General features: G+C 40.3%; 1 protein-coding gene and 1 pseudogene across 2 annotated transcripts in view; one reads left to right on the plus strand and one right to left on the minus strand.

Moving 5' to 3' along the window:
• The window catches only part of LOC102842571, a 30,767-nt pseudogene extending 12,098 nt beyond the window's left edge, over window positions 1–18,669 (plus strand).
• MATN2 (matrilin 2) overlaps window positions 1–27,536 on the minus strand; it is a 248,589-nt gene that overhangs the window by 188,379 nt on the left and 32,674 nt on the right. The window lies entirely within an intron of this gene.

Genomic DNA, 27,536 nt, shown 5'->3' on the forward strand with positions numbered 1-27,536 from the left:
CCTCCCATAGAACAGTTAGGTAGAGCCAGGCATTTAACAAATGTTCAGCGAGGATCTACTGTGCGGCGCTGTGGTTTGATGCACTGGACTGCAAAGTTGCACTGAACGGCAAGGTCGGTGGTTCAAGCTCACTAGCTGCTCCTTGGAAACCCTATACAGGGTTGCTATGGGTCAGAACCAACTCGACGGCACTTATCAACAACAACAACTGTGTGTCAGATTTGGGGAAGATAATGAAGGGAAAGGCTCCCAATGGTCAAAGACTGTCATACAGACAAACAACAAGATACAATAAAATACACAGACTAGAAAGAAGAACTAAGTACATTGTTGTTGATAGAAGTGTTGGTGGTGCCATGGTTAAAGTGGTTGGCTGTTAACAGGAAGGTCGTGGTTCCACCTTACTAGCTGCTCCACAGAAGGAAGATGTGGCAGTCTGCTTCTGTAAGGATTTACAACCTTGGAAACTCTGTGAGGCAGTTCCACCCTGTCCATGCAGGGTCACTATGAGTCAGAATCGTCTTGATGGCAATGAGTGTTTGGTTCCTGATAAATGTATCAAGCCAATCTGGAAAGTGGTCTCTACCGAGATGCCAAGAGTTTTACCTAAACATTTTTCTCAATGCCTTTTTAGATAAAAGCATGAAAGGCACATTTGTGAGTGATAACTTTTGTGGTTAAGATCTCTCTCACACACACAGGGGTGGGGAGGGCAGGATGGAGAATATGATGGGGGGAGACTCTAAAGAAGAGAATTACGGTTTGGGGGTACATGTACCATGACTCCTGGTGTGGTGCTGTAGGATCAGCACTGGACTATAACCACCACAAGGTTGGAAATTCAAACCCACCAGTTGCTCCTCAGGAATCCTATACAGGGTTGCTATGAGTTGAAATGACTAGACAGCACTTAACCACAATAACAACACCCTGCCTCTAGCAGGGACCGGCAATGCCCTCTTTTGCCCTGGCAGACACTGCTTGGCAGTTCTGGCCCTCTTCCACTCAGCTGGGACCCAGCTTTAGGATCCTTGGCACACTGCGCTCTAGGCTCTAACCGACACTCTATCAGCACTGGCATGTGAAGCAGAATCACATTGCAAGCTTGGATTTAGAGTCTAGTGCTCTGCAGTGAAGTTTCAAGAACTCAGGTTTTATCCATTCCTGAAACTTGAAGTCTTCATACTACTGACTCACCATTTGGTTTTAAAACTAGTCTATTATTTTTCAATGAGAAATAAGGGCTAATAGACAAGACTGACCATATCAACAGTCTGCACATGCTCTTCTGGAGAAAGCCACATTTAAGACAGAGGGCTGTTGGGTGGGCATAAGCTCAGAACAAAACAAATCAAAAGACTGTAAGAACAGTCTCCTTTAACTGTAAAAAGCTTACCATCCATTACAAGAATATAAAACTAAGATATCATAAGATAGGAAGTTACATCCTAGAAGCAGGATTCAATTCAGGAACTGAACTATGTTGGCTTGCCAAAGACTGAAAGACAGAGAGACAGATTGAAAGGAAAGACTTACATATAAGCCAACACAGTGTTCCTACCCATTGTTAGCTTCTATAAGCATGTGCCCACGGGAGCCTGAGATGTGGCCCCTGCTGCCCGCTCCTGGGGTTTCAGCCCCCATGTGTCCTGGGGCAAAGCGGTCTGTGCATGACTAACTCAAATGCCGGAGTCCTGGTGTGGTACTGTGGGCTAATGTGTCAGACTGCAAACTCATTTGAACTGCAAGGTCGGTGGTTCAAGCTTACCAGCTGCTCCTCGGAAACCCTCTACAGGGTTGCTATGGGTCGGAATCAATGAGATGGCACTTAACAACAACTGAAATGCTAATGGTTTGGATCCATCCAGCAATGCTTTAGAAGAAAGCCCTGGCAATCTACGGCTGTAAAGATTACAGTTTAGAAACCACGATAGAGTTCAAGTCTACTCTAAAATACACCTGTCACCATGAATCGAAATTGACTCAACCCCACCGGCTGCTCCTCAGAAACCCTACACAGGATTGCTACGAGTCAGAATCGACTCAACAGCACTTAGTCATATCAAATATGGCCCAGAGCCCATGAAGACGCCCAGAAGTCTTCCTAATAGAATGTAATCAAGTTTTCAAAATATTCTCCGAGTGGATTTTTAGGAAGATGTGCGCGTGGGTTTTTTTGTTTGTTTGTTTGACTATGACTAGTTCTCAGGATTATCTCATGGGTAATTTTGACTAACTTTGATTTTTGCCCCCAGTTCAACTTTAGAAACAAACCCCCACTTAACCTGTGACTCCCCTGTATCCAGGTCACCTGACTAGGGCAAATGCTAGAAAGACCACAGTCAGTTCTTCCCACTCCTATTTCCAGCTGCTGAGTGGCCTCACACCAGACTTTATTCAACACAACTGATGGGCTACCACATTTTTTTTTAATCAGGCATGGTCTGTCACATCTTCATAAAGATCCACTTGAGGAATACCCAGAAAACTTGATTACATTCTACTAGGGAGACTTACTGGACTTCTTCACGGGCCCTGGGACATATTTAGACTCATTGTTGTTAAGTGTCATGGAGTTAGTTCTGACTTATAGTATCCCTTGTAAGGTTTCCAAGGAGCAGCTGGTGGGTTTGAACTGCTGAGCTTGTGGTTCACAGTCCAGTGCTGATCCTACAGCGCCACACCAGTACTTCCTGGACTCACTAGCAAACCATTTTCACTTGGTAGCGTAGTGGTTATGAATCAGGCTGGGAACTGCAAGGTCAGCAGTTCGAAACTACCAGATGTTCCACAGGAGAAAGATGAGGTTTTCTGCTCCCGTAAAGATTTACAGCCTCAGAAACCCTGTACAGGGTCGTTATGAGTCAGAACCAGCTCCATGGCACATAACAGCAACAACAACATGCTCCAAACAATTTTCCAAATTCTGGGGTCACTTGTGACTTTCTTGACATTTGTTGTTAAGTGCCATCCAGTCGGTTCCAACTCACAGTGACCCTTTATAGGATTACCAAGGAGCAGCTGGTGGGTTTGAACTGCTGAGATTGTGGTTCACAGTCCAGTGCTGATCCTACAGAGCCATACCAGGAGTTCTTTCTCGACACTACTACACAGGGAACTGGTAGGAATGGTTAGTAAACTGAGAAATACAATCAGAACCACAAAGGATTTTGGAGGGCTGGGATAAGTTGAAAATAACAAGATGAAATCTAATTGGTACATACATCAAGTTCTACACGTAGAGTTCAAAAATCAACCACAGGTTTAAATGATTATATATTCCTGAGTGTTTTTGTGTACATCCAAAAAAGAAAGAAAAAAAAAAAAGAGGGAATAGAGAGAGTCGAAGCAAATACTGTTGAATGATGATGCACGGAGGAGAGTGTAATCATTGCAATGAAATGAAGAGTGTAAAACCAATGTTCTCCCATGTAAACCATCACTCAATTCACAATATAACCTTATTTTAAAATGGGGGAAAAATCAATCACAAGAAAAGAGACATCTGGATAAATAGCTAGTCACAAGATAAAAGTGGAGCCAGGATGCAAATCTAAATTGTGCACATGGTCACCGTACCCCCACACTGTCCCTGTGGCAGATACCCTTAACCAACCCTGACCTCAGAATGAAAGCTTAGCCATAGGATTCCTCTAGACACAGCATCCCAAGCTCCCACCACCTTCAGATGAGAAGGGACTTGTCAAATGAATCAATATGCACTCCACTTCTGATCGTCCTAATAGACACCTCTCAAATGTGATGCCTGTTCATCTCATAAATAGTCTTTCCTGGCCTGAAAAGTAGAGAGGTCTCCCAAGAAAACTGACATTAGTCTTCCTCTCTTTATACCAAAACATGATTGAGGATTTTGATATCCATTGATCTGAGTCACAATAACTGGATGGGCAGTGCTGAATATGAAGTCAATTGATAATTTAGTGTTAGAATTCTTGCCTTCCATGGGAGTTCTGGTGTGGTGCTGTAGGATAAGCACTGGACTGCTAACCGAAAGATCAGCAGTTCAAACCCTATACAAGGCTGATATGAGTCAGGATCGACTCGAAGGCACTTGACAACAACATGTGGAAGACCCGGGTTTGATTCTTGGCCAATGCATCTCAGCACAACCTACACCCATCTGTAGGTGGAGGCCTGCATGCTGCCATGATGATGAACAGGTTTCCGCAGAGCTTCCAGACTAAGACATACTAGAAAGAAAGGCCTGGTGAACTACTTCTGAAAATCAGCCCATGAAAATTCTCTGGATGACAATGGTTCAATCCACAATGATCTTGGGACCAGGCGAAATTTCAATCCACTGTGCATGGGTCGCCTTAAGTCGGGCTGACCTGATGGCAGCTGACACTAACAGTTCCCAATGTCTGCTGTTCCATCAGAGCCACTTCCTCAGAGTAACTGACAGCAAAGTCATTGGCCTGTGAACACTGATCTCCTGAACTCTCAGCCTCCTTCCTGCCCTGAACTGGTACTTCAGCAACATCAAACTGCCTGTTGTTCCTGTGGCGCACTGGATAACTACTCTGCTGCCAACTGAAAGACTGGTGGTTCAAACCCACCCAGCACCTCCACAGAAGAAAGATCTGGAGATCTGCCTCTGTAAACATCACAGCCTTGGAAACTTGGGGCAGTTCTTGTCTGTCTTCCAGGGTGACTGTGAGTCTAACTCAACAGCAATGGGCTTGTTTTTCATAATTCCGTCCGCTCTCTGCCTCTTCTGTTTGAGACATTCAATTTTAAGCCTTAGCCCTGAGTTCACCTGCATTGTCGCTTTATTTCTTTTCATTTTCATTTATATGATTTCATTGGAGTATGATGTTCCAGTCTAGAACTATCAGTTAATGGTATGAACAGTTTTATAGCTCGCTTATATACTGTCACAGATGGTTCCTCAGTAATATTTGTCCAATGCTAACCTAAATGTCCAATGATCAGAAGCTAGTTAAGCAACAATATCTTTGTGTAACAGAATGTTATACAACCATTAGATATCATGCTTCTCCGCTGCTTTCTCATCACCGTTGTTTGTTTTTCATTTCATTTATTTTTGTTATTTTAATAGGTAGATAATGCTGCATTATCACAGGGAGCGCAGTGGCTCCATATGATAAGCACTGGACTTCTAGTCACAAGGTGCATAGTTCGAGCCCACCAGTCACTCTGTGGGAGAAAGACTCAGGTTTTCTGCTCCCACAAAGATTTAAAGCCTATACAGGGTCGCTATGAGTTGGAACTGACTCGACAGCACTTAACAATGATACCTTAATGTCATTTAAAAATGTTTATTGGGGTAAATATACATATAACATGAAACGCGTCGTTTAACCCTCTTCAAGTGTGCAATTCAGTGACACTAATTAATTCTGAATTACCCTTTTCATCATGAATGGTTGACCATTCTGTGGTGTGCATAGCTTACTCATGTTGTTGTCCCCCCTACTGACCTATCTAGTGCTTGGCTGAAAGCTGAGCTACAGGATAAGTTCAGTCCCGGATTTGAAGGGTGACCGAAGACTAGAGTCTTTTTGAAAGCCTTTCCTTGATGGCCTCCCTTCTTCTGGCTCCGCACTTTACCGCGGCCCCACGCTTAGCTCTGTCTGAGCATTTCCCCACCACATCTCACATGCAAGACTACCCGGCCACATGCATTGTGCTCTAGGAATCCCTTGTAGCCAGCAATCTGCTATCTGATGGAGTCTGCTCATTTCCTTCAGTATGGGGATATGGGTAGAAGGAATGGAGTGTGCTGGGAAGCTGGTCCTCACAGGTGTAATGAACAGTCCACAGAAACGATCCTCATGCCTTGATGACCTCAGAAACACCCAGGGTGTGTATTAGAGTGCTAAATCCTGGACAGCATCCTTGTTGTTGTGAAGTGACATCAAGTCGATTACGACTCAGAGTGACCATGTATAGGGTTTCCAAGGAACAGCTGATGAGTTTGAGCTGCTGACCTTGTGGTTCAAACTGACTTTGCATTCCACTGTTTATCCTACAGAGCCACGCCAGGATCCCTTTAGACAGCACCGTAGATTCAGTGAATCGGAGTCTCTGGGCGTCCTTTCCCCAAGACTAGGTGTGTCTTCGTAAACATGGCGACCAGGATCTCCCAATCCAAACATTCTGTTGCACTGCCTGATCATGTATATGTCAGATATGTCCAGATTCAGATTGACAATAGTGAACATTTTTCAAATACAAATGTCACAACAACCCAACAGATAAATACCATTATGACTCCATTTTACAGATGAGGAAATTGGGGCTTAAGAGAGGCTAAGTAATGAGCCTCCAGTCACACATCTAACAAGTGGTGGCACAGGGATGTGAAATCCATGTCAGTCTGATTTGGTACCTGTGTTTTCAGACTTCATGTGAAGAGTCTTCTCTACAGGGATATGTCCAGAAGAGCTCTCTTACCCTCCTGGTTACCAGTTAACATGGTGATCACTACATGAAATCAGGGTGGGTTAGTGCTGAAACAAATGAGACCCAGGAGTTCAAGTTATCTAGAGACACACTCTCCTAAGTACAAATGCCCCCACGTCACCCTTTGCTCTGGGTCAGTGTCCTGAGAAGCATTGCTGGCCCCAGGCCCTGGGGCCAGAGATTCACCTGTGCACTGGGCCAGTCCTGAAGTGCCTTCAGTGATGACAGGAAGCACAATTAGTAACTTCCTGTGCAGTGATGTCATTCTGCAAATACTTACCATATTTATTGGACTGGAAGCCCCACGAAGCTATAAGGCAAACCTCTGCAGTCACAACTGAGCCTTCACGATCTTTGCTTCACCAACTCCTGGCTCAAGGATGGCATATAGAAGGCGGTCAACTAAAGGTTTTATGTGCAAAAGATAAAGGTTGGCACTGTGGGGATATTAGCACTTGGGAGGCACTGTGCCTGGCCTCAGAGGGTTTACAGTCACTAAAACAAGTACACAGATGATTGCTGAACAAGTATATAGATGGCTGTGAAATGGGAAGAATGAATCATTATTCAAGAAACATAATGTTAGCTTAACCAGAATAGCCTAACTTGAATCAAATCATGAAGAATAGATACTAGAGACTGTACTTCTGAATGAGGGGGTATGACCCCAATGAGTATACATCATAAATACGAAGGCACTTCAAAAAATTCATAGAAAAGTGGAATTAAAAGATAATAGAATTTTTCCAACAACTTTCTGAAGCCCCTTCATATACTCTCTGTATCTTGACCACAATCGCCAGTCAGTTTGTCATAGTATAGTGTCTTGCATACTGCTATGATGCTGGAAACTATTCCACACTGTGGACAGTTATCAGCACAACTTCCAGACTATGACAGGCTTGGAAGAAAGGCCTAACAATCTACTTAATGAAAATAAACCAACGAAAGACTGCCAAGTATAGTGCTGGAAGATGTGCCTGCTAGGTTGGAAGGCCCCACCATGGACTCAAGATCATGAAGAAGGCAGCATTCTGGTCTATTGAATAAAGCCAATTCCATGCCAATAATAACAACAATGTCTTAGTTAACTACTAACAATAAAAGTAACAGTGGGGAAGACCATGGCCTTAATTTGAATGCCTGGGTGAAGGCAGACAGCAGGAGAGGACTGGGGGAAATGGAAATTGTGGCTGGCTGGGATCCCTGTTCTGCCTGAAGCTGAGAGCTCTGACTTTGTGCTTTTTAATCGTACAGCAGCTTGTCCCACAATCTGTGTCAAAAAGGCAGCTGTTACTGTTCGGGGAACACAGTGGCTCTGTAGGATAAGCACGAGACAGCAAACCACAAAGTTGGCAGTCTGAGCCCACCAGCCGCTCCTTGGAAGAAAAATGAAGCTTTATGCTTCTGTAAAGATTTACAGTCTCTGAAACCTTATAGGGGTTTTTATGAGTCAGAACCAATTAGGTGGCACATAAAAACAGCCATGTACTAGAACTGTCCTCAAGAACACAGGAGACCATGGTCTAGATGTCAGTCATTCTATTCAGCTTCTCCCCAACCCTTATAAGGAGAACCACAGACACAAATGGAACTTTCAGAATGGGCAGGTCTGCTCTGTCAACACTTTGAGAAAAGATCAAAAAGCAGAGAAAGAAATGTGCTCAGAGAGAAACATTCAGGATGGATTGTATCTGAATATAGAGATACAATGACTACAGTGGGAAATTTTTATAACAACAAGGTACATGCTTGGCAATTTTTAAAGAAAGGCCTGGTGAATGAGCTGGCAGCCTTGAGTCGCAACAGCGCTCCACAGAGCAGTAACTCCGGGCCATCCGTGAAGGATCCCAGCTTAAAGCCAGCTCACATTTCAGCCATCCCTGCTGACTGTCATAAATTCCTTTAGGAACACGGTTCTCTAAGGCCCTCAGGGTGTGTGCACTAAGGAGCTAACAAAAAAGGAAAGAGAAAACGGAAAAACACACACACATACACACACCAAGAAACATGCCACATCACACAGCCTTCTTTAGTAAGTGTCACATGAGCTAAAAGAAAAGAGAAATCATATGAGACTCAGCAACTGGGGTTTCCAGAAACCAGGACAATTTTCTTTGAGAGGAAGCCACAGAGAAAACTGCCCCGGAGAAAACAGTTTCCAATAAACTGAATTTCCTTGGTAAAACATTTTAATAGGGTATCTCTTAAAAAACGCCTCTCATGTCTTCTCTCAGAGTTTGCCCTACAAACAGGCTTAGTTGATAAAGGGAAGTACAAAAAAGCCCTGAAATAGTTGATGGTTTTTAAAACTTTTTTGTTTTTTAATACGAGCTGACTATACACACAAAATAAGTTTGGTATTTGCTATCAAACCCTCTCTCACCATCTTGTTTCCGTCCTTTCTCAAATTGGAAAATGACTCATATCTTAAAACTGTGATCTCTACCATCCCTCCCAGCCCAGCCCCCCAAAAGAGATAGTACAGAGAGTACTGCAAACAGTTTGGTGATTTCTTCTCTCCGCAAAAAAAAAAAGGCATAGGCAGGCTTTCAAAAGCAAACTGGCATTTGACCCACAGGAGCACTTTGACTTAATAATTGAGCAATTGCCTCATCTGCTTTGCTGAGTGTTCTGCAAATGGAAGTTAGAAGAGGAGAAAGAGCTGTGCAGAGCAGCCAGGACTAGGCTGAGAGAGAGGAGAACCAGGAGGCTAGAGCCCTGAAATGCCATGCATCTCCGGATATAGAAAAATCAAGTCTTTTCCTGGAAGTGGCTGGGGACAGGCATGCATAAGGCAAAAGGCTTCTTATTTGATGGCTGTACCAACCAGCAAAGGCAAAGTTTTTCTCTGGAGTCATTTTTCCTATTATTCAATTGAGTTGTGAATGTTATTGTTGTTGTTGTCTGCCATCAAGTCAATTCCAATGCAGAATGAGACCTTGTGAGAGTGGAACTTCCCCATAGGGGTTCTCTTGTCTGTAATCTGTATGCATTCATCATCAAAAAACATTTCAAGATCTATCTTGAAGTATAATGCTGTGTGTGACAGAATAATATCCATATACCTACAAGAAATACCATTATTATTCAAACTTATGCACCAACCACTAAAGCCAGTGATTATGAAATTGAAGAATTCTACCAACTTCTTCAATCTGAAATTGATCAAACATGTAATCAAGAAGAACTGATAAGTACTGGGAATGCAAAAATTGGAATGCAAAAATTGGAAACAAGGAGGAAGAATCAGTAGTTGGAAAATATGGCCTTGGTGACAGAAATGATGCTGGAGATCACATGATAGAACTGTGTAAGAACAATAACTTATTCATTGCAAATACGTTTTTCCAACAACATAAATGATGACTATACACGCGAATCTCACCAGACAGAATACACAGGAATCAAATTGCTACATCTGTGGGAAGAGACAGTGGAAAAACTCTGTTATCACCAGCCAAAACAAGGCCAGGGGTAGACTGTGGAACAGACCATCAATTGCTCATATGTAATAAATTCAAGCTGAAGCTTAAGAAAATGAAAACAAGTCCATGTGAGCCAAAATATGACCTTGAACACAACCTACCTGAGTTTAGAGAACATCTGAAGAACAGATTTGATGCATTAGACACTAATGACTCAAGACCAGCAGAGTTGTGGGATGACATTAAGAGCATCGTACAGGAAGAAAGCAAAAGGTCATTAAGAAGACAAGAAAGAAGGAAAAGACAAAAATGGATGTCAGAAGAGACTGTGACAGTTTCTCACTTACGTAAAGATGCTAACGTGAATGGAAGAAATAAGGAAATAAAGTAGCTGAACAGAAAATTTCAAAGGGCAACTCAAGAAGACAAAGTAACATATTATAATGAAGTGTCCAAAGACCTGGAACTAGGCGACCAAAAGGAAAGGGCACGCTCAGTATTTCTCAAGTTAAAAGCACTGAAGAAAAAATTCAAGCATTGATTTAAAATATTGAAAGATTCTATAGGCAAAAATCATTGAATGCTGCAGAAAGCATCAAAAGAATATTAAGATGAATGAACTCAAGCCTTGACTTGCAATATTAACAATTCTATAGGCAAAATCTGCAGTCTTGGTATGATGCAGTAGGATAAGCACTGAACTGCTAATCACCAGGGCAACAGTTCAAATCCACCAGCCACTCCTTGGAAAGCCTATACAGAGTCACTATGAATCAGAATCTACTCAATGGTACTGAACAACAGCAACATGGGCAAAATATTGAATGATGCAGAAAGCACCAAAAGAAGATGGAAGGAATAGAGTCACTGTACTAAAGGAGCTCTGGTAGCGTAGTGGTTACATATCGGGCTGCTAACCTCAGGGACAGCAGTTCGAAACTACCAGCTGCTCCGTGGGAGAAAGATGAGGCTTTCTGCTCCCATAAAGATTTACAGCCCGGAAACCCTGTACAGGGTCGCTATGAGTTGGAACCGACTCCACGGCACATAACCACCACCACCATCACTAAAGAGAATTGGTCCATGTTCAGCCATCTCAAGAGGTATTGATAGAAGAAGTCTAAACTGCACTGAAAGCACTGACAAAAATCAAGGCTCCAGAAATTAATGGAATACAAATGGAAATGTTTCAACAAACTGATGCAGCACTGGAGGTGCTCACTCATCCATGTCAAGACGTTTTGAAGACAACTACCTGGCCAACCAATTGAAAGAGTTCCATATCTGTGCCCATTCCAAAAGAAAGATGAGTCAATGGAATGCGGAAATCATCTAACAATATTAGCAATAACACAAGGAAATAAAACAAAAATCTTTGCCACTGGAACAATAAATAACATAAGGTAAATGGAGACAGGGTTGAAGTTGTCAACGACCTTCATTAGCTTCTCACGATCCACACAATCAAAAGCCTTTGCATAGTCAATAAAGCACAAGTATTTTGGTATTCTCTTTCCAGTCACGATCCATCTGACATCAGCAATGATATCCCTCTTTCCATGTCGTCTGAATCCAGCTTGAGTCTCCGGCAGTTCTCTGTCAATATTTGTTGTAGCCATCTTTTAATTATCTTTAGCAAAATCTTACTTGCATGTGATATTAATGATATTGTCTGATTATTTCTGCATTCGCTGGCACTGGGTCACCTCTCTTTGGAATGGGCACAAATCATGGAACTTTTCCAAGCCAGTTGGCCAGATAGCTGCCTTCCAATTTTCTTAGTATAGATGAGAGAGTGCCTCCAGTGCCACATCTGGTTTGTTGAAAGATTTCAATTTGTATTCCATCAATTCCTGGCACTTTGTTCTTTGCCAATGACTTCGATGCACCTTGTACTTCTTCCTTCAGTATTATTGTCCTTGATTTTATGTTGCTTCTTGAAATGGTTGAACATTGAACATTTCTTTTTAGTACAGTAATGACTTTGTGTATTCCTTCCATCTTTTGATGCTTTCTGCAAGTAACAGTAATAGATACACTCACAAAGGATGAAGCAAGGTAGAGGCTGTTTCTGCTGGTGAGACTGTTCTGGTGTCTGGTCACCAGTTTTATAAATGTCAGTTATGTGGCAGTAGCACTTTAATCCCAGAAATTAAAACAATATTTTATTGTGTTTTAAGGCAAAAGCTTATACAGCTAACTAGGTGCCCATTTAACAATTTCTACACAAATTATTCAGTGAAAATTGGTTACATTTTTCAAAATGTGTCATATTTTCATTCATTCTGTTCTGGTTGTTCTATTTCCAGTACTCTTAATTTTCCTGTCCTCTTATTTTCTCATTTGTGCTTTAATTTTTGACTATTTGGTCTTACATAGATAATTCTTTAGATGAGTTCATTATTCGCAGGTGATATTCTTTATTTTATGAGCCAATTTGTTATTTAGCTGAACGATGACATCAGGGGATCACTTGTGTTTAAGGTTCAAAGTATTGTTGGGACATAGTCTCAGGGAGTCCTCTAGTGTCAATCAGTCCATCAAGTCCGGAGTTCTTAAGAAGCTGAGTCTGTTGCACATTTCCAGTCCCCCTCCCTCCCATTCTATCAGGATCCATCTTTTTTTTTTTTTTTTAATAAATGTTTTATTGTGAATTGTGTGATAGTCTACATGGGAGAACATTTGTTTTACATTCATTCTATCATCTGTTGTTTCATTGGCATAGTTACCATCCTGTCCATGCATCCTCATCCAAACAGAGGGTGTACCCTGTAAGCCTGCACGCCCCCACCACAGTCCTCAGCCCCTTTCCCTCTCTGGATCCCAAGTCTCCAGCCACACCATCTCTTGACGTCGTCTTCTCTGCCTCTATCTCTGGCCTCACTGCTTCAGTGGGTAGGATCCCGCTCTCAGCTTTTCTCCATTGATGGTCCTAGGGTCCTCCGCTCCTAGAATGAAAAGTTAATCACTCCCCTCCCTGCTACAAAATGTCCACCTTTAGATTTCCAACCTTCACAATCAGTCCCAACAATTATTCACTATTGCATCACAAGAGACCCATCTGTATTTCGTTTCATCAGCCCTTCCTGGACAGGCTGGACACTATTCACTGCAGACTCTACCTTCCCCCACGCCCTTTGGACCTAGGTTCCCTCTTGAAAGCTTGTAAGCCAGTCACTTCTCACCTTTGTATCCCTCCCCCCATTTTGGGTAGCCAATGTCCAAGTTGTCCATCCCTGTCTACCCTTTGTGTGGAGGGGGTGGGAATAGTTCTTGCAGCAGGGATTTGTTTCCTCTTTTGAGCTACTGCATTTATAGGTGTTGGTCATGTTTATCGAATTGTATCAGATGATGCTTTTTCCTCTTCTTTCTTCTTCGGGTTGAGCTCTGTTTATCCAGTCATTGAATCCAGGTCAAGTGGCCATCATCTGCAAGTGTGGGTGTTCTTGCCAAGATTCATCTTTTGTGGCTCTCATCAGAACATGTGGTTCTTCTGGTCACAGAAAGAGGAGGCTGTGGTTCCTGTATACTAGTTTCTTTTCTGAGTCTTTGATTTCCTTCTTTCTCTTTTGTTCTGGATGAGTAGAGAACAATGATTGTACCTTAAATGGCAACTCACAAATTTTAAAGACTCCAGACACTACACACCACAGTGGGCTGTAGAACCTACACGTCCTGAACTACGTTATTGTTGTTGTTGTTAAGTGTCATCGAGTTGGATCCGACCCATAGCGAGCCTGTATAGGATTTCCAAGGAGCGGCTGGTGAGCTTGAACCATCAACCTTTTGGTTCAAACGGAACTTGCAGTCCAGTGCATTAGTCCACAGCACCACATTAACTGAGTTGTTCCATGAGACTATGATCCTAAGCCTTTAAACCCAGAAAGTCAATCTTGTGAGGTGCTTGGCTATGTCTAAGTAGTTATCTATAATGATGTCCCCTATGCAACTTATTACATATATGTATTTATATACATGCAAACACATACCTGTATGCACATATATCTATCACTGTATACACAGGTACCCATATTCATGCCTATACACATATATGCCTATGTACATATTTGTGTAACCGCAGACATGTGAGGATTTTTTGGCTGTTTTTGGTATTGTTGAAAATTACACTTGTCATGTGCTTTACCAAAAACATCCTTTTCTCCTAAGTACTTTTTAGTGACATCACATACCATGGTCAAGCTGTTTGCACTTAACTCACACCTGATGCTACTTTCCTCATCATCAAAAATAACACATTTCTACTATCTGGAAAGTGCTTTTCCCTGCCCCAATCTCTGGGTACCAACAATGAGCATAGAGAGAGGTAAATATAGATATTCTTGTTTTCTAATAAAATTATGTGCTTTGTGATTGACTTATTTCACTCAGCATAATGTCCTCCAGATTTATTTACATTATAAGATATTTCAAGGACTCATCATTATTCTTTCTGGCTGCATAGTATTCCATTTGTAGATCTGTACTACGTTTGTTTACCCATTGTTGGACACTCAGGTGGTTTCACCTTTTTGCTACTGTGAACAATGCTGCAGTGAGCATAGCTGTGCCTATGTCTGTCCATCCTCTTTTATTAAATCTCTGGGGATAAGCACTGGACTGCTAAAGACAAGATTGACAGTTCAAACCACTACCAGGTACTTCATGGGAGAAAAATGAGGGTTTCTGTTTCCATAAAGATTTACAGTCTAAGAAACCCTATACAGGCTCTATGAATCAGAACCAGCTCAACAGTCCCTAGCAACAACAACAGAGTAAACTCTTGTGTGGTGACTCTCAGCCACTCCTGCAGCATTTCCAAGACTTTTGTCAGAACTCAATTCTCTGTATCAAATCCCTTTCTACATAAAATACCTAGAGGTTTTCTTTCTGTACTGCCCCCAGTGACTCCTTCAGCATCTCAACATCTGCCTTCTTGATGCCTCACCCACTCACCACATTTTAAGGACTCCAAATGTATTGGAACAGAAATATGCAACGGAGCATGTTCAGTCCTCTTCACAAAGCTCACCTTGAGGCATACTCCCTCCAAGTTTTATTAAAAAAAAAAAATAAAAATCAAAACAACTGGGGTTATAGGGTGATGGAAAAATTAAGGAAGAGTTAGTGGTGATTATTACACAACATGCTGAACATATTTAATGCCACTGACCTGAACATGTGAAGACTGTTGAAATAACAAATGCTTTGTTATCTATAAATTAATATATTTACCACAATGATTGGGAAGAAACTGGGCCCAACTTCGAAAACTTCCTATATATATTCCTTCCCCATTCTTCTATTCTATAGTAACTCCCTTGTTGTTGCTGTTGTTGTTAGCAACCCTATATAGGGTCTCCAAGGAGTGAATGGTGAGTTTGAACCACCAGTCTTATGGTTAGCAGTCCAGTGCTTATCCTACAGCGCCACACCAGGACTCCACAGTAGCTCTGTTAGCTGCCTAGATTTTACTCCTTCTCCAAGTCTTTTGGAAACCTCTCTCACTTTGATACAACACTGCATTTCCTCCATTCTTACATGGCTTTAGCTTCAACTCCCTAAAACACACCGGGACAGTATATTACACAAAACGAAAACTCCTGAAGCACTAACTAGCTCCTTCATCCCTCAGAGTGCCTGAGCAGTCTGCTTCAGCTGCTGCCGTTGACTCCTCTATGCTTATATCTAACGTCAGGGTTGCTATGGAAGCCAGAAATAACATTACAGGAATCTCTCACAGCTCTGATGACTTTGACTTCTAGGCTGTTCTACAAATAGTCTTTGTTGCAGCTCATCATTAAGATAAAGATAAGTTAATAAAACCGTAAGCTTAATGAACTGAAATGGAATTTCTTACAGACTCAATAATCACAAACCACTTAGGATATGCAAATCTTAAAGTCAAAAAGGGACCATAAAGATTGGATTCAGTTTCCTTATTCTACAAATGGAGAGTGTACATGGCTCTCCTGGGGGCACACTGAGTACTGGTGGTGGGGCCCCTAATTCCTAGGCCTGCGCACGGTCCCCAACACCACACACTTTCTCCACCTTGTGCAAATTACTTGATTCTGTCTAAGCTTCAGTTTCCTCTTCTACAAGATGGGGATAACAATCATATCAAACTCTTGAGGTTGTTGTGAGATTAAAGGAGTGAATATAAATAATATACTTAGCACAATGCCTGGCACGAAAAGTCCAGTAATCATTGTTGTGTTGCTATTATTATTTCCACCTAGTATTGTGTTGAGGGTTATTTGACAAACACGTAGCATATCAGAAAAACCACTGGGCTGGGAGTCAAGAGACCACTGTATGAAACTGGTCATATCTCTCTTCCCCGAACCCATCCCCAACCAATTTGGCCACATCATTTTTTTTCCCTACTAAATCCTGGTATGGCACTGTGGGATAAAGCACTGGACCACAAGGTCAATTTGAACCACAAGGTTGGTGGTTCAAATTCACCAGCCACTCCTTGGGAACTGACTCAACGGCACTTACCAACAACTAATCTTATTTATTTTGTTGTTGTTGTTGAGAATTTGCTGTTGTTGTTAAGTGCCGTCAAATCAGTTAATCTTGTGGTTAGCAGCCCAGTGCTTATCCAACAGTGCCACATCGGGACTCCTTTTGAGAAAATACACAGTGAAAAATCCACCAATCCAACACTTTCTACATGTACAGTTGGATGAAACTGATTACATTCTTTGAGTTGTACAACATTCTTACTCTCCTGTTCTGAACCATTCCTGCCTCATAAACATAAGCTCACTGCCCATCACTGCTCCTGTCTAATCTTTTGAGTCCACCACTCGTCTGTCAGTTGGTCGTACGTTGGTGGCTGGTGTGTTGCTGTGATGCTGGAAGCTATGCCATGCGTATTTTAAATACCAGCAGCGTCACCGATGGTGGACAGGTTTCAGCTGAGCTTCCAGAGTAACACAGAGTAGGAAGAAGGAGAGGCAGACCACTTCTGAATAGTTAGTCATCTTACGGATAGCAGTAGAATATTGTCTGGTATCGTGCCAAAAGATGAACACCTCAGATTAAAAGGCACTCAAATACGATTGGGAAAAAGCTGCCTCCTTAAATAGAGTTGATGTTAATTATGTGAATGAAGCAAAGCTTTCCATACCTTCCTTTGCTGATGGGGCACAATTCAAAATGAGAAGAAACAGCTACAAACATCCACTAATAATCAAAATGTGGAATGTATGAAATATGCATCCAGGAAAATTGCAAGTTGTCAAAAATGAAATGGAATGCATAAAGAGCGATGTCCTAGGCATTAGCGGGCTGGAATTGAGTTGCGTTGGCAATTTTGAATCAGACAATCATATGGTTTGCTATGCCAAAATGACAACTTGAAGAGGAATAGAGTCACATTCATTGTCAAAAAGAGCATTTCGATTTAGGTGGTATCATGACAGAACCAATGAAAATAAAAAGGATAATAACAGAATACTAAGAAGAACTGTACTCCAACAAATTTGAAAACCTAGAAGAAATGTCTATCCACTTGTCATTTATGATGTGTTCCCTGAGGCATGCAGACTTTCAAGATAAAGGTGAACAGCTATCTTCCCCAGTAGCTGTATCTGAAAAAAGCTGACAGCATTATTAAAATGCTTCCCACCAGTATGAAAGCAATACAAGTTTATTCTGGAGCAGATGCAATTCTAAAGAATGTGAAAAAAGGCTCATTATATTTTTTAAATGTTTTATTGTGAATTATGTGATAGTTTACATGGGAAAACATTAGCTTTACATTCATCCGATTGTATATCATTACACTGCCATGGTTACAATCCCCTCCATGCATCATCAACCAACCAAAGGGTATACCCTGCAAGCCTGCCTCTTGGTCTTCAGCACACAGCCCCTCTCCCTCTCTGGGTCTAGAGTCCCAGCCACTCCATCTCTCCACGTCTCTGCCTCCATCTCTACACGTCTCTGCCTCCATCTCTACCGTCACTGTATCTCTGGGTAGGGTCCCGCTCTCCTCTCTTCTCCCTTGATGGCCCCAGGAACCTCTGCTCCTGGACTGCAAAGTCAATCACACCCCTCCTTTTACTACAAAACATCTACCTTTACATTTCCAACCCTCACAGTCAGTCCTGACAGTAATTATTCACTATTGTACCACATGAGTGTTATCCCCATCTCCAAGAAAGGCTCATTATTAATAGATTCCAGTACTATTGATCCTGCAGTTTCAAAGAATCGGCTAAAGAAGTTGAGAAAATTAGAACAGTTTTCATGGATAATCTTGTTTCTGATGGTATGGGAGCTGCTGGGTCTGGGAGCCACAAATTTAAAAGGAGTTTGTTGTTGCCCAAGAGTTGCTGGAATGCACAGGCTCCAATATGTTGTATTGTGGAGCTGCTGGGACAAGCTGCAAAGATCTGCAACAACATGCTATTGACTATTAGTAAGATTGGAACTGCTAAGCTATGAATCTTGAAATCAAACTAGGACTTGACTATTGGCTCAAGTCCTAAACATGAGCTCAGGAAGGTGTTGATCAAGTGCCATCTACAATCCTTTACCTGGGTGATGGATGGTGTCCCCTGAGCTAATAACTACCAGGGTGGATTTGGAACAGGACTCATTACTAAGGACCTGAGATTCGCACAAGACTCTGCTACCAACACAAAACAGCCTGATCCTTCTGGGAAGTCTGGCCCAAATCTACAGGATGATTTGTACAAAGGGTTACTCAACGAAAGACTTCTCGTCTGTGTTCCAGTTTCTCCGAGAGAGAGACCCTCTGAGTTTGCAGCAGTGAAAACTGCTGCAAACAAAAGTGTGTCTTGGAGCCTCCTTATAGGTCACTCCAGAAGTCAAATGGGTTTAATCAAGAGTCACATGTCTGCTTTTAATTGTCTAGTAAATCCTAGAATTTTCCTGCCCATTTTTAACTGATGTTTCTTTTAGGGTATTTAACAAGCATGTTTATCAGAATTTTATGTTTTTCTCAAGTCACTGATGGGCTCTGCTATAAGCAGCAGATGCACCTTTTTAAAAATAGTTGATCCCTGAGCATATTCAAATAAATCACTGGATACTTCAATCAGGATATTATTCATTCTACTTTATAAATAAAATCAAATACGTTTGTCAACCTGATGAAATCCAGCTTAAAGGAGAGAAAGGAAACTGGTGTTAGGAGAGATGTTAGAATTAAGAAGTGTGGTAAATTACTCCTTGCAAACATCTGGCTGCCTGTCCTGTTAACCAGGTGGTGGTGATATTATCACATTACTGAGGTTACTGAGTATGTGTCTCTCTTGTTAAGACTCCAGTACTCAGTAGACCTATTTGCTTGTTTTTTAAAAAATATGTTTGCATGCTCGTTTCAGCAGCACATATACTAAACTTGGAATGATACCAAGAAGATTAGCATGGCCCCTGCACAAGGATGACATGCAAGTTCGTGAAGCATTCCTTATTTTTTTGTAGTGTATACCCTTTGGTTGGGTGATGATACATGGAGGAGATTGTAACCTTGGCAATGAAACAATACACAACAGGATAATGTAAAACTAATGTTCTCCCATGTAAACTATCATATAATTCACAATAAAACATATATATGTTTGCTTCCTTGCACATTCCCACTACACATTTTTTGGACTCTAAAAGAATGACTTTTTTTTACACCTGCTTTAGAGCCAATGATAATATTTACTTTATATGGTTATTACATTCTAAAAATGACCATATTATTTTGAATTCAAATCAATTTCTATGCTTATAAAAATAATAATTATACATTGTGGCCTAGTGGAATCCATACAAGGTATGTAGAGATAGTTCAATATTAGAAAATTGATTAATGTAATCCACCATATAAATAAAGGGGGGGAAATCATATGATCTTATTAATTACAACAGAAAAGGTATTTGACAAAACTCAACACTCATTCCTGATTTAAAAACAAAAAAAAAAAACTCAAAAAACAGGAATAGAAGGGAAATTCCTCAACATAACTAAGAGCACATATAGAAAACAACAGCCAACATCACTCTCAATGGTAAAAAACTGAAGTTACCCCCCTCGCAAACAAGAGCCAGACAAGGATACACTTTATCTCCGCTCCTATTCAATACTGTGCTGGAAGTCCTAGCCAGAGTTATAAGGCATGGAAGGGGAAATAAAGGCATCCAAACAGGCAAAAAAAAAAGTAAAATTCTCTCTATTTGCAGATGATCTGACCCCATACTTAACTGACCCCATACTTAAAATCCCAGACTCCACATGAAAATTACTAGAACTCATCAATAGATGTGGCCAAGTGGCACGTACAAGATCAACATTAAAAAATCAGTTGGATTCCTTTACACTAATAACACTCTAAAAAGAATCAGGAGAACAATATCATTTGCAACAGCCAACCAAGACATGAAATTTGTTGTCGTTAAGTGTTGTTGAGGCAGGTCTGACTCACAGTGACCCTGTATAGGGTTTCCTAGAGGAGGGTTGAACTTCCAGAGAAACAAAATTACTATACAAAGAAAATTACAAAACACTACTACAAGAAACCAAAGAAGACATGAAGAAATGGAGGAAAAGGGACTCTTGGCAAGATGGTGGGCTAGATAGATGCATTACACAGACCCTCTACAACAAAGACACAAGAGACCAAATGAAACAGACACAGATGAAAATTCTGGAGCCCTGTACTTCAGAGGAAAGTTTAGAAAAGTGGATTGAGAGCTTGCAGGGAGGAAAAGCTGAGCAGTGATGGTGAGAGAGGGGGACTGACTGGTGAACAGCTGGTCACACACAGCACGTCCATCTGTGAGCAGCTTTGCCAACAGAAGGTGGCCTGGCAGAGCAGATTCACACAGGTGACAGGAAAGGTAAAATTCCGTCCTTTTTCACATGCTCCCCTGGCGACTAGAGGTGTGGCTAGTTCCCACACTCATCCACCCCACTGCAGACACTGCTGTCCAGGAGTTCAGAGCCACATGGTTGAGAGCTACGCCAGTGTAAGACAGGAGCCGGATTGCACCACTTTAGGGTGCCTCTTTGGTGCCTGGATTCATGTGGGTCAACTACAGACCTACAGAACCCACAGAGCCACCAGATCAGCATTTAACCAATCAACCTGCCCTCAGTTTTCCTGTGGTCCTGATGAAACCAGCTCCATCAAGGGCCTCCATGAACTACTCCCAGATTGAGTGCCCTGAACACAGGTCAACAGGAACTCTATCTAGGGCCGGGAACTCCACTGTCACATCCCTTCTGCACCAACCTCATGAGCTTTCTGGCTTGCAGGAGGTCTCACAGTTTTCTCCTCTTTGAGTCAATAAACGATTTTGTTGTTGTTTGGGGCTTTGGTTTTTACCCTTTTGTTATTTCATTGTTTCTGTTTGTGTATTCTTCTTTTATTTCCATTTCTTTGAATTTTATCCTTTATATCTTAGCTTTTGTTTTTCCTTCTTTTCTTCTGTTTCTCACTTCCCCTCTTCTTTTTTTTCCTGCTTTCAATCTTGCTTTACTACTCTCTACTCTCTTTCTCTTTTTAACTTTCCTCTCCCTGTTTTTTCTAAGTGCTTTATTATTATTATTATTTCTTCCCCTTTTCCCTCTTATTTTTCTCTTCTATAACTCTATTTTCCTTTTGAGGTTTTTTTTTAAATTTCTTCTTTTTATTTTCTCTTGTTTTTCTAAACTGTAGCTTCATTTCCCTGACTCTTCTTTATTCTGGGTTTTTTTCTTGCATGTGGGGGTGGAGGTTTGTCTTCTCCACAAAACAGGAGACAGAAACCCTGCCCATACAGTCCAGCCAAAGAGTATGCTCTGCAGCTTGACCCACTAGGCAAGAGCCAGTACCAGCACCTATACCACCTTACCAATGATAGACAGCGGCCAAAACCAGCCAAATCTACCCAAAACTGAGACGCATGAACAGCAAACAAGAATGGTGTACAAGCTTTTATTCTCTAACTACACCCATAGGAGACAGTTGGTTAGAGCCTAAGAACACCAACATACAAGCATCAATTAAATACAAATACAACAATCCCACAATGCCCTGGAGACAACAAACTATTTTAGCTCTCACAAAGAAACAAAAGAGAATGACTCAAACAAATAATCAAGATGCAAAGCCAAAAAACATTTCTGAAGAGGAAGAGAAAATGGAACTAACTGAAAAAGAATTCAAATGAATGATATTTAAATATCTTCAAAGGATTGACAGGAAGATCAAGGAAAGTAAAAAGAATACAATAAAAACCTTAGAAGAATTCAGGAAAACACGACAAGAAAAAAACAGACAAAATAAATGCAAATTTTGAGACAATACAAAATCTGCATTTAGAAACCCAGAAAATTAATACTAACATAAGTGGACAATACACTGAAAGGGCAAAGAAGTAAATTTGAAGTAATGGAAGCTCAAATAAGTGAATTTTAAGATAAATTTCTAAATATTAGTATGTTAGAAGAATCACCAGAAAAAAAATCTGAAGAAAGCCAAAGAGTTATGTGGGACACCATGAAGAGGAACGTTGGAATTTCAGAACAGGAAGTGACAACAAAAAGGACAGAAAAAATTGTCAAAGACTTGTTGGAAGAAAACTTTCCTAACATCATGAAAGACGAGAAGATAAGCATATAAAACAAACCCCAAACAGAATAGATCCCAAAAGAAAATCACCATAATCAAACTTTCCAAAATCAAAGACAAGGAAAGAATCCTGAGAGCAGTTCTGGAACAATGAATCTGGAACAATGAAAAGTGACCTACGAAGAAGACCCAATAAGCCTAAACTCTGATTTCTCAGCAGAAACCACGCAGGAAAGAAGGCAATGGGATGACATATATAAAACTCTGAAAGAAAAAAAACTGCCAACCAAGAATCATATACCCAGCAAAGCTGTCCTTTAACTACGGCAGTGAAATTAGAACAGTTCCTGATAAACAAAACTGAAGGAAGTTGTAATGACCTGACCAACTTAACAAAAATTGCTAAAGGGTGTTCTTTGGACTGAGAGCCAACAACACAACCTGAGATTACCTTATACAACAACAACACCCAGAACTCAATCAAGATATAGAAGTAAAACAAACCTACAAGACTTAAAATAGGGAACCAGGGATACCAATTTATAATGAAATCAACTACAAAGCCAAAAGAGGGAATAATGTAAACAGAGAACTTCCAAATGGCAAGGAAGTCCGCTAGATTTCAAGATAAAACAGACTATTTTAAATGGGGAATAAAATAATAAATTACAGAGTAACCTCAAAGAAAACTATACATCTGCACATCAAAATACGAAAAGGAAAATCTGAGAAATTTACTAAACATTAGCACAACAGAAATTAAAATAATTCAAAGAAGACCCACAAACAAAATGAATCCAGCACAGAAAATTATGTGGAACAAAGAAACCAACAGCACTACATTCACACACACAAACACAGCAAAATGATAGCAATCGATTCATACCTGTTGATAATTACACTGAATGTAATGGATTAAACACACCAATCAATAGACAGAGAAGCTGACTGGATAAGAAACAGGGTCCTCCAATATGCTGTCTAAAAGAAGCACATGAAGAAGATGGAAATAGCTTAAATGCCCATCAACAGAAGAATGGTTAAACAAACTTTAGCATATACACACAATGGAATACTATGCAATGTTGAAGATTAAAGATGAATCTGAAAACACCTCACAAAATGGATTAATCTGGAAGACATTATGCTGAGTATGAGTCCATCACAAAAGTACAAATATTGTATAAGACCAATGTTGTAAAAAGTTAAGAAAAGGTTTTCTTAATAAAAGAAATAATCTATGATGGTTACAGGGGGAGGAGGAGGGACAACTATTCATGGGCTAGAGGGCAGACACATTTTAACATGGTGACAGGGCAGGCAATATACAACAAGAAGGAGGCTGGCAAAGGAAAGAAGAAGGTATCAGGGGACACAGGAAGGACTTCAATAGTCAAAGTGACTGCTGATTTGTTGAAAGTAAAACTGATGATTTGCTCTGCAAATCTTCATTCAATACACAATAAAAAGTTCTAATAGCAACTGCAAAAAAAAAAAGAAATGGAAAAAAAAAAATGGAGACTATACCTTGATCATGGATAGAATGGCTAACACTGTGAAAATGTCAACACTACCAAAAGCAAGCCTATAGATATAACACAATCCTAAGGCTTTCTGCTCCCATAAAGATTTATAGCCTCAGAAACTCTATACAGGGTTGCTATGAGTCAGAACTGACTCCATGGCACATAACCAAACCAACCAATCCAGATTCCAACAATCATTCTTTAAATAGATGGAAAAGCTAATCACTAATTTTATAAGAAATAGAAAGAGACTCCAGACAAGTAAAGCATTATGTGAAAAGATGAACAAAGTAGGAGGCCTCTTACTTCCTGATCTCAAAACCTACTATACAGCCACAGTAGTCAAACCAGCTGGGTACAGGAACAACGAAAGATACATAGATCACTGGAACAGAATTGAGAACTCAGAAGTAAATCCATCCACATAGTATGATCTTTGACAAAAGGCCACAATGCATTGAATGGGGAAAAGGTAATCTCTTCAACAAATGGTGCTGGCAAAATTGCAAATCCATTTGCAGAAAAATGAAACAAGACCCATATTTTACAACATATCAAAAAATGACCTTAATGTGGATTAAAGACCTAAATATAAAACCTACAATTAAACAAATCATCAATGAAAAAATAGGGACAAAGTTAGGAGCTCTGATAAATGGTATAAATACACTATCAAACATAACTGAAAACAGAAGGCAAGATAAATGACTTCTAAAAATGAGAAACATATGTACATCAAAGGATTTCACCAAAAGAGTAAAAAGAGAAGCCACAGACTGGGAAAAAATGTTTGGAAAAGGACTACTCTCCAAAATTTATAGTACACTTCAATGCCTTAACAAGAAGACAACCCGATTTTAAAATCGGCAGAGGACATGAACAGACACATCACCAAAGAAGACATTCAGGCAACAAACAAACATATGAAGAAATACTCACAATTATCAGCCATGAGAGAGATGCAAATCAAAACAACAAAAAAAATCATCTTTTTTTGTTGTTGTTAAGTGTGGTTGAGTTGGTTTCGACCCATAGCAACCCTGTATAGGGTTTCCAAGGAGCCAATGGTTGAGCTTGAACCACTGACCTTGTGGTTCAAGCACATCAACCCACAGTACAACTTTGCAGTCCAGCACATCAACCCACAGTACAACATCAGGAAATATCATCTTACTCCAGCATTAATAGCAAAGTTCCAAAAAACAGAAAACAACAAATGCTGGCTGGCAAGGATCTAGAGAGACTGGGATCCTCTTACACTGCAGGTGGGACTGTAAAATGACGCAACCAATGTGGAAAATGGTATGGTGCTTTCTCAAATAATTGGAAATAGAAATACCATATGGTCTAGCAATCCCGCTACTTGGTATATATCGTCAAGAACTAAGAGTTGTGACCGGACTAGATTTATGCAGACCCATGTTCATAGCAGCACTATTCACAATAGCAAAAAGACGGAGACATTCTACATGCCCATCAATAGAAGAATGGTTAAACAAACTTTGGTACATACACACAATGGAATATTATGTTGAAGAATAACAACGAATCCGCAAGGTACCTTACAACTTGTAAGAACCTGGAGGATATTATGCTGAGTGAAATTATTCTATCACAAAAGGGTCGCTGCATGTTAGAATAGATCTGACAGCACTTAACAACATCAATTCCCTCATACCCACCTTTTCTGCTTTTGTTTGCTCAATAGCGTTTATCATTTTCTATTACGTTCACTTGGATTTTTTATTGTCTTTTTCCTATTAAAATAAACTCCATGAGATCAAGGATTTCTATCTGTTGCATTCACTGCTGTGTTCCTGATAAATATTTGTTAAATTAAGGAAGGAAGGAATAATTAAGCACATATCTGGGGGCTTGGGGCATAATAAGGCTGAAGATTTTTTTACAACTTTCCTTTCATTTCTCAGATGTCAGTCCTGGAAAAAGAACTTAAAGAGATGTACCTGCTTGCTTATATTCCTAAAACTATGCAGACGCAGGGCTAAGTCCACTCTTACATGAGAAGATGTCTAAGGCTCCACTAGATAAATGGGAGTAAAGCATAGAGAAGACAATTCAGTATGGAAGAAATACAAATGAGCGTACGTTCGTTTTTGAAGAAACTTCAATCAGAAAAAGTTTAAAAGTAAAAAGAAAAAACCACAAGGTGGATGCTTACTCTGTGTAGCTCTTCAAGAAAACAAAAACCAATGGATGTTCATCAACTAAGAAGAGAAGGACTAAGAACTGGTGGCCAGGAGCAGACTTGCAGAATGTGCCCTTTGGATATGTAAATTATTATATATGCCTCAGTGGGGTTTTTTGTTTGTGTGTGTTTTAAAAAGCTAAAGTGGATAGAGAGAAATACTTTTAACTGATGGTATATAGAGGGGATTAAAATCAATGTAATGAAACAAGTTCTATGAATTGTTGAATGTGCAATTGATGATGTGCCCTGTAAACTTGCACTCAATCCACAATAAAAACTTTAAATTAAAAAAAAAAAAAAAAATCACTGGATGTAAGTTCTAGAACAAAATCCAGAATGCTGCCATGTAAGCGCAGTGTTTCTGTGTTTCTCATGGCTCACATAGAGCATTCATTATTCACGTTTTAAACTGCACTTAATTTATTTAGCATTTAATACACTTTCATTCACCTTAGCAGTTTTAAGTTACTAAAAAAACTTTTACAAAGTTTAAGCCTTTGATATTCTTTTACTAGATTTTTTTTTTTTTTCATGAGCATCAACCATTTGGCTAATTTTTTCTTGTTCTTCCATCTCTCACTTTAATTATTTATAACTTCCTTGCCTTTTGTGTTACTTTTTTTTACAATGGCTTAACACAGTGGAATAAACATTAAACCCATTGCCACTGAGACTCCAGCTCACAGTGACCCTGACGAGCAGAGAAGAACTGGCCTTTAGGGTTTCCAATTCCTGGTATGGTGCTGTAGGATGAAGCACTGGACCACAAGGTCAATTTAATCTGCAAGGTCAGCAGTTCAAACTCACCAGTCACTCCTCGGAATCCCTATACAGGGTTGCTATGAGGTGGAATTGACTCGATGGGCACTTAACAACAACAACAGAAACAGGCTGGCCCATCTTTCCTCCACCCAGCAGCTGGTGGGTTTGAACCATTGACCTTTCCATTAGCAGCTGCACTGTTTAACCTATTTTCTTATCCACTCTGCTCTTTATGTCTCTTGACTTATAAATTTAATCCACTTACATTCAGTATAATTATTAATAGGTAAGAATTTATTGCTGTCATTTTTCTATGTGCGTTTTTTGTGATGCTGTGTGATTCTTTGTTCCATATAATTTTTTATACTGAGTTCGTTTTGTATGTGGGTTTTCTTTTTATTTTCTGTTGTGTTAATGTTAACCAAATCTTTATAATTTTTCTTTTTCTTTTGATATGAAGGTGTATTATATTTCTTTGAGTTACCCTGTAATTTATTAATTTTTTCCCTGGTTAAAATCTGTTTTCCAGCCTGGAGCAGCTACAAAAACAGAAGATACTTCTTGAAAGAAAGACCTA

This window comes from Chrysochloris asiatica, unplaced genomic scaffold (assembly GCF_000296735.1).
Source record: "Chrysochloris asiatica unplaced genomic scaffold, ChrAsi1.0 scaffold00031, whole genome shotgun sequence".
NCBI classification, from domain to species: domain Eukaryota; kingdom Metazoa; phylum Chordata; class Mammalia; order Afrosoricida; family Chrysochloridae; genus Chrysochloris; species Chrysochloris asiatica.